The sequence below is a fragment of the Haliotis rubra genome, unplaced genomic scaffold (assembly GCF_003918875.1).
Source record: "Haliotis rubra isolate DU_JTF1 unplaced genomic scaffold, ASM391887v1 Scf278, whole genome shotgun sequence".
In the NCBI taxonomy this organism is placed as follows: Eukaryota; Metazoa; Mollusca; class Gastropoda; order Lepetellida; family Haliotidae; genus Haliotis; species Haliotis rubra.
The window spans coordinates 22,340-28,113 of NW_025766869.1; positions in this window are offsets into that span (position 1 = coordinate 22,340).

Consider the following 5,774-nt stretch of genomic DNA (forward strand, 5'->3'; position numbering starts at 1 on the left):
GAGTACTGCACGCTGCTGACCAAATCAACCTGGATGAGAACATGATGCCAAAATATTTATAATACGATACAATTTTTCATTTTACACTAAAAATATCAAGCAATTTTATATATTTACGGCTCTGCGAAAAATAAAACAAATTTACAACATTGATGTCGATACTTACAGCTGAACAAATTTAAACAGGCAGCCAGCGACTAGCCCTCTCCCCCGTCTTCTTCCCTCCCATGCCATCTACTCTTTTTCCCCTCTCCTGTCTTTTCTCTTCCTATTCCCACACCTTCACGTCTAGTGCTTATATCCTATATTTGCTTTAATTTGTCATTATGGTATGTAAAGCAAATGGGAGGATGTTACTTTCACAACCGTGGATAATATTTTACATCTGTATGTGAAATGGATATATTTGGCATCATTTGGAAGTAGTGTAACACCTCGCCTCTATGTGTATTTATGTATAGCATGTGTAACATCTGACCTTTTGCTAATAATAAGAAAAAGATTATAATGTCTGCCTTTATTTCTTTTTCAGTGATATCTTGACAGAGCAGCCCATTAGTCCAGGGAGCAGCAGTACAAATGTCACAAGAATGGTTTTGTCTTTGAATAAACTAACTGTATAACCAAATTCGGTTTCTTCTCGTCCCAAGGTAGGATTTAGTAGTTCTTTAAAATATGAAAACTCTTCTCCAGGTGTAATAACACCTTGATTGTTCATAGGGTGCAATGCCTTTTTAACAACACTCCAAAAGTATGCACAGTCACCATATGTAGCTGAAATGTTTATCTTGTCACTTAGACACAGCTTACATGCAGTTCTCTTCTGGTCACAACACTTCTCTAGTGTTAAACAAACCTCGATTTAGCAGATATATACTGTTGAAGATTATAATAAGTCTTGGACGCTTTTGCACTCACGTCAAACCACGGTAGGTGTTTCTTTTTTCGTGATACGCTTCCTCTATTCATATCAGGTACCTTGCAATAACAGAACATAATACCATCTGATATTTTCTTGACTGCCATATTTACATTATCCCCCAACAGGGGTAAAAACTCTGTTTACATTTGTGTTCTCACAGTGTTTTGTCTTATGATCTACAGCAACAGATGTATTGATACCGGTCAGTGTAGCAGCCAGTGGTATATGATCTGATTCTGGCCCTGTCAATACTTCACTTGAGATGACAAAATAATCTACAACACAACAGCTGTATGTGAAAGAAATATGTAGTTACTCGATGTATCGGTCACAGCACGAGCATTTACAATGTGTACATTAAATTGCTTACAGATTTCAAGCATTGTTGCTAAAGGATCACAGATATAGATCCGAAACTAGTACAAAGAACAAAAAGGAAACTTCACACTTGGAGAAATGCATTATATTAAAATGGGTAGTACAAGATAGTTATAATGCTCTTTCGTGAAAACGAAACCTTGCAAGTGATCGGTTTGTACATGACCACAATTTCATGTGACTAAAGATCTACACATGTAGAGAATTTGCTGTTGATTAGAAAAAGAGATATAAACAACACATGCTTAGCCTTCGAGTGTTAAACGCGAACGTGTAATTGGCACGCTGGTCAGTCTACTGTGGCTGTGACGGCTACATCATTTGCATAATTGTTTTGTGAGCGGGCAGTGTAAGTGTCGTGTAACTGCCCAGATCATACAAAACCATCTGCACGCTGCCCATCTTCGTGCCTGACGCGCTAATGTTGGGTCGATTCTCACTGAGATCAACGTCGAAGCTGAGCACGCAAGTACCCTAAGATGGCTAAATTTCCGACAAAATGCCGGTATTGACATCTTGGGGTGGTCATCGAGATGACCTGACCTTAATCCCATCGAACAAGAATGAGATGCGCTTTGAAGAAGTTTTCGTGCCTTGAGACATGGACCCCAGAATGTTCAAGTGCTGGGCGCCATGTTGGTACAGCAATGTCACAAGTTGTCCAATGCTGTGTTCACAAGTGTCAGGCGAGAAGGGAACGGTGCGGCACAAATTTCAATACAGGTGTCAGGCAGTGAATAAGGCAATGTTGCCTTGTTGTTGTGAATGCAAGAGGGGAGAGGTGCGGAACAAACTTCAATACCGGTGTCTAGTACATGTGAAACGAAAAAGTGACCCCATCGTGCTACTGCTGACCGTTGAGGGTGCCAAGACCACCTTAATGTCTCATTCCATTCTAATGTACGCTCATTAGTTCCATAAACAAGATTTATCCACAAGCAACATTCTTTGTTTTACATGGGTATGTTTGGGCTAACGAATGTAAAGTTTCTTTCTTGATCAGTATATGTAAACAATAAAGTATGACTATGCTTAAAGGTCCGATGCAACTTTGCAGATTTCGGTATGGACTTACAGATACATATCTTTAAAAATGCAAATTCAACTTATAAAGTTGAAACATAACGCGATGAAAAAAACCCCGCAAAATCGGAGTTTACACGATTCACTAAATTCACCCCTGCTTGGTTTTAACAGCTGTACTGCGATGCGCATGCGCAGTGAATAGGTTCTCGCAGCTTGGAAGCGATATTTCAAGACGGAAAACCTTCGCTTTTTATATGTTATGACAGTAGATTACCAATTTAACTGTTTATATAATTTCATTTGACTATTTCACCACACGTTCTTCTTACCGAGTCATTTTCTCAGTTCGATACTTAAAAGCAACGTCATTATTTAGCATTTTCAGAATGTCTAACTGTGATATAGATGTGCCTCTATCATACTTGTACACATTACATATTATGATGTCTGTTGATTGCAAAATGTTATACACAAAAAGCATGTATTTACAAAACCCAACATCTCTATATACGCACACACAATGATTCGTGAGGGTGTCGGTAAATGAACCAGCCAATGACAGACTTCGTTACATTTGAGTGCACACCCACCTGCTCTGAACGGGTTCGGTATCCCGGGTGTTACGTTTCGAGGGAGGTAAATTAGCAGGCGTAAGTTGAAAGCATGCTACAGTTCAAAGTGTGCAAAGTCATACAATGTGCTAGCGCTTTCCTTTGTCAAGACAAATAATGGTGGTTGCACAACTGGGGCAAGTCAGCTCGGAATACCTTCTAGCTTTCAAAAAGTTGCATGATAAGAGTTGAAATACGATTTCCACATGGCCATTATAGCTCATAAATTGCATTTAACATAGTCCGGCGTACATGAAAGGCCCCACAAATATGTTGCAAATTAAACCTGATAGCGCGACTGATATACCCAGCACATCGAAACACCTGGTAAGCGCGAGCATACAGAAAGACATGTCCTTCAAATGACATTTCAGCTCGGTCAGACTGTATCTCCCGTAACAGACTAGCTGAGTACATGTTTCACTCAGGGCCCTGAAAGGTTTTACCAAGTTTGTTTTTGGATGGATTAATTAAAATCATGTGATCCTTACCATGGCTGTAATGCAATATAGAATGTATTAATTCAAACAGGATGCTAAATATATCTACTTTCAGTTTGAGTTTTTCACGGTTTGAATTTGTTTTGAAGTTTAATATCAAATTAGATTCTAGCATTGTGATTTGAGTGTGTCTATTTAAAGTGCATAGTTTAATGTAATATTGCTAACTTATAATTAACTAAATTGAATTGAAACTGAAGCAATGATATGATCAGTTCACGTGTATTGAATAATTTGTTCTTCAGTCTAAAATAGACAGTTCGCCAGTTTGAACGTGTATTGTGATGTGGGTATTAATACAACAATGTTGAATATAAAGTGTGCGATAGATTAATGCATGTGCCAGTGATGTATTGTAATGTATTCAGCATCCAAGTGAACACAAGACTGTTTCGTTTGTTCTTTGCCCCTTGTAGTCCAGACTAAGGAAGACTCAAGCATGAATAACTTCCGGAAACTCTTCCAGGACGTCCTAGCTGGGAATTATGAAAACATTATAGAGCCATTTTGAATACTATGCTTCTTCCACTAACTATACATATAATACAGTTATTAATAGATCGCCAATTTAACACAGGTTAAGTGTTATAGAATCATGTTAGCTGTAGATTTGACGATTTTAATGGGAGTGATTGGGGCGTGTTTGGGGTGGGATAATGTTAGGTAGGAGGATCATCCCAAACACCAATTACTCTTGATACACTGTTGGTCACGAGATTGCAGCAAACGATGAGTCACTTCATGAATGTTTAGTGAAATCTGACTCACTCATGTCACAAACCTATTCGTGGGAATCTCTTGTGTCACAGCTGTATTTATTTCTACTACTTCAACAATTGCACGTTTGATTTGATTTCACGTCTTATTTATCAACCCCACATAATGTCTTTTTATGTTTTGGAAGCAATTAAGTTTCGGAGCTGGTTTCAAGTATTCGAAAATGGCATCAAGTATTTTCCCTCTTTCTCTTCTTCACGTTGAAAGACATTTTACACTTTAAACATTTTACATCAACTGACATCTTGAAATCTTGTCAGTCAAGATCGTCGTATACTATGTAATAGGTGTAGTGCATTGTGTCCATCCCCTTCACGATGTCAACTTGCATTTACAACACCATGATAATTTCTATCCGGACTTTTTCCAGTGATGGTGTGAAAATAATAAACAGCAGACATTATTGGTTCTTGGGTGCACCTTGTTCAAACTGGATGGACTATTCCTGATTTGGAGTTCTTTTCTAATCCATTGTTCTCATTTGGAGACAAACCGACTGTACATTACAACTATGAATTGAAATAAATAGCGAAACCATGTAGAATTGAAAGCAGTCATGAAGATTAGGGTTGGGAATAGTATTCAGATGTACATGCTCTTTGGCACTAACGGGATCGTTTGGTCGGGCTTACTGGCTGTCGGGATACTGAATGTCATTGTGTTCCAGTTGCGACGATTGATGTTAATCAATAGTCTTGTCCAGGCCACCATCATATAGCTGTTAAACAACAAGCAAACAAACTATATTTGTGCTTTTTATTTTATTTGATCAAGTTGACAGCTGAATACGGTCATTCACATTCACGCGACTGGCGATTCATACTGGAGCTGGAACCATGTAATGTGTGGTTTATCGCTAGAAAATATTATGTCTGTTTAAAGTGCAATATACCATTTTTGCGTTACTGTATAATCTGTAATAATTTCAGTGATATGTATCAACACATCCAGGTAGATGTGGCAGAGGATACAGTGTTTGAAGACACAACAAACAAGCAGATATTTGCCGCGGATATATTGCTTGAAGACACAACACACAAATAGATAGGACCGAGAATATATTGCTTGAAGACACAACAAACAAGTAGATGTGACCGAGGATATATTGCTTGAAGACACAACATCCAAGTAGATGTGACCGAGGATATATTGCTTGAAGACACAACAAACAAATAGATAGGACCGGGTTTAATTACATGCTTGCCTAAGGATAACAAAACAAGAATATACCTCAAGAATTGGCGACAAATATCACTGTTGAACACTTCATATAAATTGGCATCGGCAGCCATAACTAATAGAATTAAAAAGTCTTAGAGTTGTTAATAAATGAAAACCAAAAGGGATTTGTGTCAGGCAGATATATAGGGGAGGTCACTAGAAGTATATATGATTTAATGGATTATACTGATACATTTCAGATTCCAGGATTATTATTATTTATAGACACTGAAAACGCGTTTGATTCGGTAGATAGAAACTTTATGATAAACGTATTAAGATTCTTCAATTTTGGAGAGAATATTCAAAAGTGGATTTCCACTTTTTTTTACAGATATT